We start from the raw sequence: 13,167 nt of genomic DNA on the forward strand, positions 1-13,167 counted from the left end.
CTGGACACTTCATATCTCTGCAATTAAAATAACATTTATCTCTCAAAGGATAGAATAATCCCTAATTCACGAGGATTTTTGAGTAAAGACTACATGAGATAAAGCATGTGGCATATTTTCTAACCCCAGAAAATGGAGCATATCTTTACCCCAAAGTTAAATGAAATTAAACCAGATGAATCTTGCCTCAGAAAGAACTTTAAAGGAACATATTAGGAGCACTTAACACGTTAGCAAGAATGTCTGAGGCTTGCAGTAATGTAAATTTTTGGTCTTGAATCTTTCCAGTGACTAAAATACTGTAATACCTGAGTGATATGTGATAAAAATGTTTTATGTTAAAAAAAATGTTCCTATTCGCTGAGTGTGTGGGTTGAGAGGAGGAAAAGCACCATTTCTTGAGTGTTTGATATAGACTGCGTATTCTCATATACTCTCATATAATCCTCCTGACAACACATAAAATAGATACTATAAGCATCTTCCAGATGAGGAAAATGAATAGAGAGATCATGAGGTAGGTCTGGAGGTAGGTCTTTCCAATTCCATAACCCACATACGTTCTACTGTACCATCCTACCCCCAAAACTAGCCTCCACACCACACAATTCTGACCTGAGATTGAATCCCAGCTCTGTAGGTTCATACCTGTGTGATTTGGGCATGTTCAGGATTTTCATGAGCCTTAATTACCTGATCTACAAACCTATTTGAAGGTGCTCAATGAAAGCTAGCTATTGATATATTTATTATTTCTGTATATGTTTTACAAAATTGTCAGAATGCCAAGCTCTTAAGAAATAAATGAATATTTTCCAGCTAGTTTCCAAAGTGTATCAATTATTTTGATAATAGCACATGGTAGTATTACTAACATTGGAGCAAAGCAACAAAAAATATAAAGGTAGGTCACATTTCAGTAAGGTTTTATTGTGGACATGCTGCAAAATCCTTCTTCACATTAAGGCAATATAGATTATATGTATATATGTGTGTGTATACACACTCGAAGATAATATTAGCCAGTGAAAGGTAACAGCCCAAAATATACGATGGCTTTAGACTGCTTAAAATATGCAGTTACATTTTATAAGGTTAAACCAAATTGTTGAGGTCAAACATTTACTCAGATACCGGAACATTCAATAATCCAGCACGTCAGCTACACATCACTCACCTATAATTGCTGAAGAGAAAAAAAAAAAAAAAAAAACTGTCTTCAACCTCCCTCTTCAAGAAGATGTGTGGGGGAAGACTTCATGCTTTTTATATCTTAGCATTTTCCTACACAAATCATTAGAGAAATGTTAGCTAACGAATCTCAAGCTTCAAAACCAGTCACTCACACAGACACTCTCTAGCTCCTGAAGATGCCTCTTAGTGTGTGCTTATAGGATCCTGTGCTTGGAGGATTTTGCAAAAATATGAGATTTTCATATGACTGGTGAAGCCTCTTCTCTCCCTGCTCCATCTTTCCCTCTAGGGAACTTGAGCACGGTTACTTGGCATGGAGTGGGTCTTTGGGAATGGACCAAAGGGAAGATAAGCCATCACTTGTTTCAGTACTTATGCAGCTGTCATCACTTAAATATATAACTGAGTTATCAGTGCCCCCCCGCCCCAAGACAATCCTATGTGGCCTCAGCTGGATCCCGGCACCCAGCGCAGATTCCAGGTATTATGGAGGTAAAGATGTGTTCTAAGTGCCAGACACTGGAATAAGGTAGGTCATGCGAGTGGGCAAAGGGTTGATATGGACAGAGCCAGATGCTAGTCTGTGAAATTAACTAGATAGAGCTTTCTCGAGTTGGACCACAATGCTAACAATGTACATGACATTACCAAAATGAGTCATCACACCAGCATACAACTTGCCAACAAGTGTGATATTTATAAAACAAGTTTGACAAAGTATTTGGCTAAGAAAAGCCCAGATTGTTCTATTCTCTCTACAAAACTACTACAAACTCATATTAACACATGAAGAGGTGATCAATCAGCCAAAGCTGTAGAAAAATACATGTTACAGGAACAGTCAGAGATGACTCAGATTGACTACTAGGCCATTTTGATATAATATTTTCCCTAATATTTCAGATGCTTATAAAACTGTTCAGCTTTTTAAACATGCATCACTTGTGGTTTCTCATCTAATTCTATAAAAGCAAAATCCATGTTAAACTTAATATAATATTCATAATTTTGTGTCTTATTCATTGGAGGGTCACCCAAATTGTATGATCTTTAGGCTTGTCAAAACCTAAGTCAGCCTCTGGAAACTATTATGACGGTTTGATATCTCATTCCAAGGTTTTATAAAGAAAAAATAAAACCATCACATTTATTGAAATGTCTCCCATTACAAATGAAATTCAAGAATATTATAAAAGGAGAGGCATGTACCCATCTTCTTCCTGTACTTTATGTCTTGCTTCATTCCTATCTCACCCCCTATAAGCTTTGCTTTGGGTTTTCTCTACCTTTGGCAACAACTGGATATTACAGTGCCATAGGCAAATATTTTTCATGGTTGTGACATTCATAAAGACCAGCATAAATTTAAGTATGTCTAATTAAAAGAAAACAATTTTGCACTACCCTGAGCCCCTAATTATAGAACTGCAGATAGCTTTAAAATTACCTAATTAAAAAAAACTCTAAGACATTTTCCTCAAAAATATGCACTTAAAATAGTTTTTCTACTTTCTATTGATTTGTTGTCAGGCATTGGACTATTTACAGGAAAATAAATGCTTGGTGCTAAGGTTGAAGTAAGTGTTCAGTGTTAATGCTAACAAGAGAGTTTAATTGAAAAGTGCATTGATCCTCTTTCCTGCCTCCAACTATATGAATTACTTTTTTGATTAACTAGAATTACCAAAGAAGTATCTCCTACTTCCACACCACAATTAGAAGCCCATATCACTGTTAAATATGTAGGTGCCCTAACTTAGATTCACTGACAATGTTTTACTCTGATTATGTTAAAAAGAACATTATTTTTACACCTGTCTAATAAATCCTAAAAAAATTATAGTGCCTTAGTAGTATTCACAACTGAACTGTATAGGTGACTTAACATCCAATATGATGAAGAGGCTAATTAGAAAAATCAATCATGAAATGTCCACTTGGCTTGAAACCAGCTTGATAGAGGCCATTTGAAAGGTATTTGTGAGCTGAATGATGTTCAGGTTAAGTATAACCAATGGTCATCATAATTCAATATTCAACAGCTTACTCACATATTGATTAAACATAATTCATGAATAATCTAGATGTTGGCTTCACCTCAAAATCACAAATTTGAAGACACCAATAAATATTTCCTGTATATTAAGAAAATGAGTTTTAATCAAAATAATTGACTTTTTAATCATAATTTTAGCTCACCACAATACAGAGTTAGAATGTCTGTTGCATGCTAGCTATGGATTATAAAGTAAACTTAGGTAGCAGTTTATTAACATAGATTCATATTTTAAATTATGATTGAAAAGATTTATAATCCAGGGGAATTTCTTATTTTATGTATTAAATGCAATACTGTGTGATAGTGTTTATCTTTGTCCCTGTTAATACTATATTATAGACCCACAAAATTTAAATACTAGCAGACGGAAAATAGAAAAATCAATATTATTAGGCCTATTAGTAATTTAGGTGCAACTACCTTTGTGAAATTTGTAGGACATAAACACATTTAATATGTATATCCATGCACTTATGGATTTTTATTTCTAATGCGAGGCCATGTCTCGCTTTCAGAGGTTGTCCTGATAAATTCTCAAGAAGGGGAAGTATCCTATGTTCAACTAAAAAAAATTACTATGTGTTCTACACACGTTTATAGTTTAAGACTTCGTATTTAGCGCCTAACTTGTCCACTGTTGGGTTGGTTCTTTCACTTAGTTATTCCTTCAGAATTTACTTTTCAACAAATACGACAGTGTTAATTTTTCACACACAACATGTGGGAGATGTTGGAGCCACACATCAGACACTCATTAGAAACGTGGACTCAGATTTCCCCCCAAATATACTGATTCAGAATTAGAAGTTTCACAACATCCCCAACTGCTGCATTAGAGAAGGTTCTGGTTAAAAAAACATTGTTTTAAATTGAGTGCTTTAGGTCACACCTATAAAATGTGATCCATTTCATGCTCTTGTGGTATTGTGTCACATCTACTACAGTGCAGTTGGTTCTAGAAAAAGAAAAGCATGACCAACCTTTGATTTCCAGTTAGACGGACTACGGCTAATAACTTCCTGACATGCTTATCGCCCACCCAGTAGAGCCTGGCTTGGATATTTGATGGAGTCCAATTTGATTTAATCAATATTATGCTTAAGAAACAATAATAGATAATCTTGAAATCTGTGAGAAAAAATTTCTTCCATTTCTATAACCTTCTTGAAGTTGACAAAAGTTCTTGAACCAATCTTTCCCAAACTGGAAATATATGTTTGTGAATGAAATTAACCTGATGGGGGGAAGGAGGAGGCTGCATAAACTGATTTCCAGAAGTCTACATACCCCCTTTGCCAAACTAGCAAAGTATTAAGGGCTATGAAATATTGAAGATAGTGATCACTTTACAGTGGGGAAAACCTATAAAGATCCTGAAACATTGAACACACAGGACAGAAAACAAATTCAATAAAATGCTACCAAATTCATATTGAAAAATTCTAGATTCTCTAGTTCTAAAAAAGAATAACTAGAAACTAGTTCTTAAAAAAAAAAGAGGAAAAGAAAAATAGAGGGAGACAGCATGTAGGAGGTCAGAGCCTGAAGGACTGGTGTCATCATGACATCAAATTTGAAACAAGACAGTTTTATTTGCCTATTACCTAATTCATGTTGACATTTGGTTCTTTGATTATGTAACTGCTATCTTATAAATAACTTCATCAACATTACTAACGACACCTGCTTGATGTCACATCCTAGATAGGGATTCTATCTGGCCATTGATCTTGAGCAACCTAATCGCTCTCTGGATCTAATTTTCCTCATTTGTGAAATGGACTCATTGGCCTGGAAATTTTCTAATGTACTTTTCAGGGCTGTATGTATTCATGAGAGCACCAAAATCATGGAGATCCTAAAGGATAGCCAATTTCTTAATGCTATAGTTGACATTTCAATGAGATAAAGATAGAAGAATGGTAGCAGGAAGTTATCAAAACAAAAGAAGTTCAATGACACTTACCTGGAGACAACGGTCACAGTATGCCTGGCAACTCAATTATCTACACTTTACAATATCTACAATTATCTACATGAGAGCTATGTGAAGGGACAATCGAATATGTGGATCATGGCTGTTTCATAACCAATAAGCTCTAACAGTGTTTTGGCCTCTTCTAAAACAAAACATTTTTCAAGGATCCATGGACTGATTAGTTTGGTGTTCAAATTGTGATCTTAGAATCATACGATTATAAAATTAGGAATGCTTACAGCTTGTGTACAACTATAAAACATGCAAATACATTAAATGCAGACAAAACTATGTAAATAAGAATTTTTGAAAACATTATTATGTGATGATTTTTAAGTAATAAATTGCTACTCAAAACTGACTCTTCTGGCAAAATTCATTAATATTATTACTATTATTGTCAATATCCTTTAACATTCCCACAATACTCTGATGAAGCACGATTAAAAAATATGGCAAAAGTCTTTTCCATAGGAAACACTGATAATGATGTGCCTTCCTTTGGCCCAGATGTGTTGTTTACATGGCAAGTTCACTTGCATCTTTTTCTCATTAGCCTGGGGATATTAAAGTAGTGCTATTTATAGCCTTTGGAATTTTAAACACAATAGACATATAGTGGCCATGCTGATTAATACATTATACAGTTACATAGAGTTATATAATCATAAAGTAAAAACACAGAATTAAAATCTAGGCACAGAGAACTGGAAGACTCCTAGGAGGTCTTCAGATCCCATTTTGAGTTTGCTATTTTCGCCATTTATATGGTACTTGGAAGCAACGTATATAAAGAAATAGGTTGCAATCATCGATCATTATCGTAAGGCCCAGTTTCTCCAGGGTAGCAGAGCTTCTACCAGCAGGGACAGACTCAGAACAACTATGAGTCACACATTTCCCTATATTATCCAGCAATAAGCTTATAAACCTGGAAAATGTCTCCTGAGTATTGAGGATAGGAAGATCAGATCAAACTGCAGCCAGAGGCTTGAGTACAAATGGTAATCCATCATTTGAACATTAGAAGTGCGAACAATCAGATGTTTTTAATCCATGTGGAGTAAAGTATCTGTTATGTGTCATAGTCAGAAATGTCACTAATCAAAGGTTATTATGGCAAGTTAAAATATGGGACATGTCATCAACTAATTTGAATAATATTGTAGCTTACCATTATAACTATATTAAGCACAATGTTCCAGAGAGTACTTTGGGGTCTGTAATATCTCTAGGTTATCACAATAAACATAAATTTTTACTGTACTAAAATGTGCAGATATAAAAACTGCGTAAGACTGAATGCTTATTAATTCAAAGGTGCATCCATATATCATTTTGAATCCACATGTTCTCTTAGTAATTTTCAATTTGTCTCTATCTCTTGGAGTTCATAATGGACAGTAGTATGAATTCTTAGGTGGAAAAACCTGAATGTTCTGGTGCAATTGAACCCTTCTATCAAAATAAGAAGGCAGCCTTTCCCTAAGACATTCACACCTTCCCTAAATTCAATCAATGGATCAAGTGTTTATTGATTACTCAGGACAGAGCCTATGGACCAATGCACTGTTGGCCACCACTGGGGACACAGTGGTACAAAAGCTATGTTGACTATGTTCAAGAACCTCAACCCCCGAGACCTGCATGGGAGAGACCTTACCTCTTACCTCTCCTACTGTAATGCACTTACATATATTTTGCACTTCTTTTTGCCCAGTGATCTGTACAAATTATAGCACTGTCATATTCCTGTCTCTTTTTGTCTGGTTACTTAAACCAGCCTGACTGACCTCATTGTGAAAATGTGAATAAGACAGATGTACTAGAACAACACTCAACTATTGTAGCAGTATTACTACTGCTAAAATGAAGAATCACGATTTTAATATTGAGCTTTTCCAAACTGTGCTGTTCAGGTCACTGACAACGCCCCGGACTCCTGCCCAGCAACCAGAGTTCAATGTGGCTCTTTCTGGGTCCATTGCTTTGCCAACTCCCTGTCCCCCTCTTTACTATCAACTTCTGTTACTCACACCACTACCCAGAAAGGAGTTATAAGGTTGAACCTGGGCTTTTCCATTTGCAAAAAAAAAAAATGTGTAATCAGGAGGAAATCATTCTCTCTCTCTATGGCACAATTTTCTTATCAAATAAAGTGGAGCCAACTACATTGCAAAGTTTCATGAGTATTAAGTTACAGCATGCCCTACGTTGCCCATTTTAGATATTGAAAAACATTAGCTATATCCAGCTTTCCTCCCATCCACCCACCAATCATTCTTATCTCAAACCACTTATTTTTACTCCAGTTTTCCATGATTAGCACAATATAATATACTACTTTGATTCACTATTAGTTCCTTATAGTTTAAACCTGGTACCTGGAGAGCTCTATGTCACACCTCCACTGTTGACACTTACCTGGTTTTCCAGGCTTAGCTTAAATGTCACTCCCCAAAATACTGATTTCCCTGCACACGTGGTATCTTCATTCTGAAATCTTTTTTTTTTTTTTGAAATCTTAACATTATTTTTGTTTATGACACTTTTAGAGAATGAAGGAGTTCTGTCCTATATTAAATTTGTATAAATATTTTGTTTACTTTGCACAAATACGTGTTCTTGGGAACCAGAATTATGTCTTATTTTGGAGCCACATATGCATATTAAGAGCTGAATTACCATATAAATGAATATTGTCTTTCCTTCCCAAACAGATTCTAAGTTCTTTTGGGAAGGATGGCGGTCACCACAATGTCATCCAGTCTAGTTCTAGCAATATAAGAGATCTGAAACCTCCTATGTTTTTATTATTATTACAATGGACCTGTGCTGTGCTTCTGAAACTTGAATGTGTCTAGGAACGTCCCAGTGATTGAATTAAAATGCACATTATAAAACTCTGAGTTGAGGCCTGAGATACAACATCTCTAAGAAGCTCACTGGTGGTGCCAAAGCTGCCTTTATGATACACACTTTGGAGGATGAGGAATTAAATTATCTCAAAATATATTTTTAATATGTGGCCTTTCATGTCAATGAAAGTGTGTGGAGCTGCATATATAAAATATTCTTAACTAGGATTTGTACTCAAGACTGACTTTCTCTGTGTTTACTCTTTCCACAGAGTCGATATCCTCCTAAATCTCTGTAGGGGTGCTGGCACAACCTCCTTGATATTTTGTAAGAGATTAAGGAAGAGTCCTTCCATTTAAATAATCATTGTTAAAGGCAAATATACAGCCAACATGTTCATATGAAGACAACCTATCCTTCTCCACCTTTTTTTCACCCGTGGAAAAGTGTATTTAGATTGTATTCCCTTATACATAAGGAGAGGAATATGTCCACTGAACACCAAAAATGATTAATAAAACCTAACTGATTTTAAATCCAACAGAGCAAGTAGTGTTGATCACCTGAACAAAGCTCTCTAGAGATTTCGTTTGCAGCTCTAAGCAGTGGCATGGCTTCAACCGACCAGGCAGGTTACATAAGGTCACTGCAGTGTAATGTCCCACCACAGATTGGTTGGATACATATAACTTTCCTAAACTTGACATATTATGTACCTGCATCTACTACCCAGTAAGACTCAAATCCATCATTCATCAGTATCCCTGGGAGAGCTTGTTAAAGTATAGAGTGCGAGGGCCCCGCCCAGGGTTTCTTGTTCTGTCTGGCTGAGAGCACGCATTTCCAACAGGCCCCCAGGTTGTGATCGTGCTCCTGGGCCAGGGACCACACCATGCAAACAAGTCCACACAAATAATGGAGTCATGTAAAGTTGGATTTTGATTATGTCACACTTTTGTTCAAAATTCTTCAATGGACTCTTCTCTAGTCAACAAAGTCCAAGGCCCTCAGCCTGTTGTTTAAGTTCTTCTCTGACTTTGGACTCTGCATATATGTAGTTGCTGTGCTCCAAATATGCTTGTTGATTTTTTCCAAACCTGTTCCTTCACTGGAAAGTCATATCTGAAGACTCTTATTTTTGTCTGCCTCCCCATGCCCTACATGTTGGGAGGAGCTGAGGACACTCACCTTCTCTTCCTTTGCTTATCCCAGTGTTAGCTTCAGAGTTTCAGGAACCCCTCACACAACCTCTGCACACCCTTCAAGCATCATTCTACAGACACTGCTGATGTCAGGTATTCTAAGTAAATCATAAATAATTTTCCTGATTCTGGCACTGAAATGCCATGGTAAAGCACTGAAATGTAACATGGATCTGCTTCAAATGGAATCAACTGTTGCAAGAAAAAAAGTATGAAACATTGATTTGGCATACTAACTAATTCAAAATCCCAAGGTATACCTGAATCATCTACAGCATAGTCTAAATATATCATGTGAAACGTTTAATAAATTTTCACCAAATATGAGAGAGGAATGCTTAAAACTTTAGAAAGCTCGTTGTAAATTCTAGAAAAAAAACTATTGACAAATTGTATCCAATGGGGAGAATAAAAAACAAGATTATGCTCAGTGAAAAAGGGTTGAAGAAAAAGGTTTTTAGGCAAAAAAATAAGCTGTACCCTGGTCTCTGAAACCTTCTCATCATATAAGGTCATAACTCAGTATCAAATGAACCTAAATTACTATTATTTTTAGATTTGCAAAGTACACTTTCCACCGAAAAAAATGTATGTAATTATTTATGGTTTATGTAAAAGTAATGTCAGTTAACTCAGTGGTTGGTAGATCTTCCTGACCTCTGGGAATATAAATACCTCTGAGAAGGAAAAAAATATATATTTTTTTTAAAGATTTTTAAAATTTATTTGAAAGAGAGATAGAGAGTGCACAAACCAAGGGGAGGGCAGAGGGAGAAGGAGAAGCAGACTCCCGCTGAGCAAAGAGCCTGACACAGGGCTCCATACCAGGTCCCTGCGATCATGACCCATGCCAAAGGCAGATGCTTAACCGACTGAGCCACCCAGGTGCCCCATATGTTTTTGTATATGGCATATATATGTATATATAATGTGTATGCATATATTTTACATATAACATACATAGTATATATACATATTATATATATATATCTAACACATATATATGTGCCCTTTATATATGACATGTATATGAATATGTGTGCATATAATGTATATAATATATATGTATATAATGTATATAATGAATCATATATAATGCTAATTATATATAACATATATGTCTACCTAACGTGTATATGTATACATGAAGAAGGATATCATTCCTACTTTGTAAATGATATGAAAGAATAAGGATCGGGGTGCCTGGGTGGCTCAGTTCATTAAGCATATGCCTTTGGCTCAGGTCATGATCTCAGGGTCCTGGGATCACGTCCCACATCGGGCTCCCTGCTCAGCGGGGAGTCTGCTTCTCCCTCTCCCTCTGACCCGCCACCCTGCTCATGCTCTGTCTCTCTTCTCTCAAATAAATAAATTAAATTAAAAAAAAAGAAAAAGAAAGTATTAAGATCAAATCCTTATATATAGCCCCCAACATTATCCTAAACTGTTAGATGTGAACATGATCCATCAAAGTGTTGCTGGGTGCTACTCATGGTAGTAAGTTCCATTTGTACCAGACAATTGAAACTCCTCAAACACTGTAAATAGATTTTAAATTCCCAATTCCCTGATGAGCAAAGTGGTTGAGACAGGTTAAAAATGTTCCCAAGTGACATCTGTTAGTAAGCAGACAAAAGAGTATACAAATATAGACCTGTCTGATTCCTAAACCGTGGTCTTTAATCAGTCTGCTATTCACAAAAATTATTTTGTGTATTACTCTGAATGGCAGAAATGCACATTACCTGAAACCAGATATCTGATCTCCTACAGCAAATGCAAAGTTGACCAATTGTATTGGAAAAGTGAAAAAGAGAAAGTTGAATTTTACCACAAGTCTTTAAAAGAAAAGGTGTTCAATGTATTTTATATGAAATTTTAAGACCATGATAAAACATTAAATGCTGTAATATAGACATTTAGTGTTTAATTAAAAATATAATGAGGAAAAATATCAAAGTTTAATTTTATAAGAACTATCCAAATATGGTGATTTAGGTTTTGTTTTATGTGTTTTGTTTGTTTGTTTGTTTGTTTGTTTACTTTATTCCCCTTAGAACTTTCCCTTGTATACATTTAGAGATAATGGAAAGCTCTCATGATACACTCTAAAGTAATGCTACGATGAAACATTCAATAGCCTATATGAGTAGGGTATCATAGACCCACTTAGCAGGTCTCTGCTCTCTCTGTAAGAACTCCCCTCAGCCAAGGGTGGGGTACCCATGGCTGTGGCTGGTGCCAGGATAGGGCAAAATCATGAAGAAATACCCTAAGCCAAGGTTAGCTGACAAAAATGCCACCCATTAATTTGTGTTAGGGAAGACAGGGGACAAGGTCATTGGGAGCAGTGCGAACTTTTGTAAATCTCTGCCATCAGGGGGACATGTGAGCTATCGGACCCTACCTTTGGCCAGTCAGCATCCACCAGACTCAGAATTCACCCCCTGCCACTGTTGATAAACAGACAGCCCAGAAGTTCTCTTATATAGTCCCCATCTTCATCAACTCTACACGCTTGGGTTCAGGCAGATAACCTCCCTCTCTCTGAGAAGATTACTGGGGTTCTTGCCTCTAAAAATAGCCCTTATTATTTTTGGGGGTGAGGGCAGAAGGCATGGTGATTTGCTGGGGCTGGAAAGGAGTTCTTATGTGTTCATGATCTACTCTTACCTCCAGGACTGCAAACGATTTGACTTGCAATAGAAATGAAGTCTAACCCTCAAAGTGGGAGCCCCTGAGGATCAGAGCCTTAAGCATCTGCTGACTTATGGAACTTCTCTAAGAGTAGCAAATATAAGAATTACTACAAATCTATATTTACAGACCCCTGACCATGAGCCAGACTAGATGCTGAGCATATAACATTCACAATCTAAACTTAGTTTTCACAATGCTATTAGAAGATAAGAGAGGGCGCCTGGGTGGCTCCATTGTTTAATCGACTGCCTTCGGCTCAGGTCATGATCCTGGAGTCCCAGGATCGAGTCCCGCCTTGGGCTCCCTGCTCAGCAGGGAGTCTGCTTCTCCTTCCAACCCTCCCCCCTCTCATGTGCTCTCTCTCTCTCTCTCTCACTCTCTCTCTCAAATAAATAAAATCTTAAAAAAATAAAATAAAATAAAATTAAATTAAATTAAAATAAAATAAAATAAAATAAAGAAGATAGGAGAATACTGGCTCTGGTTTTCGTTAAGAAATTTGTTTGCTCAAGGTCATGTAAGTCGAGAGTGGAAAAGCAGAGATTCAAAAAATTCTAAATTACTTCGTAGCTGATGCTTTAACCACCATGGTTGGAGACCACCCAGTGGGAATGTGAAGAATGCAGCAGTACTATCTCCTTGGGGATAGAGCAGAAAAGTGTGCTTGCAGTTTGGGGTGTTCCCAAATGCCCTGAGGCTTCACGGGTCCCATGTTTCCTGGTAGAAATTGCTAACCTAAGGGAAACCCTTTTGTTGCTCAGAGACCTCATACTTACCTCTTTCTGTATTCTTAGCCCTGAATATGCCTAAAAACTTTGTTCAATATATATATATATTTTTTTTTAATATAGATATAATATACTAGAGTAGGGGCCTACTCTAGTAGCATGAACCAACTCTGCTGAAACAATACTTTAATAGCTTCCCTGAAGTCTGAAAGATATTATTAATGTAACTTTCAGAGGTGCCAAACTTACTTACAGGCATTAGAAGAGATTCTGGTTCTTTGCTATTATTTGAAAACAGGATCCATACATGAAGAGCAGCAGCATATAGACTTCTCAAATATCACTCATGGATGTAATACAATAATACATTCCCACTAAGAAAAAGATCACCCTTATTTCACTTGCATTGCCCTGCAAAGCCTGATAGGGAATAATGTTCTTAGTTAA

At 36.4% G+C, this 13,167-nt stretch overlaps 1 protein-coding gene across 1 annotated transcript in view; it reads left to right on the plus strand.

Annotated features, from left to right (window-relative positions):
• The window catches only part of CSMD1 (CUB and Sushi multiple domains 1), a 2,028,797-nt gene that overhangs the window by 1,216,804 nt on the left and 798,826 nt on the right, over positions 1–13,167 (plus strand). The window lies entirely within an intron of this gene.

Source organism: Zalophus californianus, chromosome 2, assembly GCF_009762305.2.
Source record: "Zalophus californianus isolate mZalCal1 chromosome 2, mZalCal1.pri.v2, whole genome shotgun sequence".
NCBI classification, from domain to species: Eukaryota; Metazoa; Chordata; class Mammalia; order Carnivora; family Otariidae; genus Zalophus; species Zalophus californianus.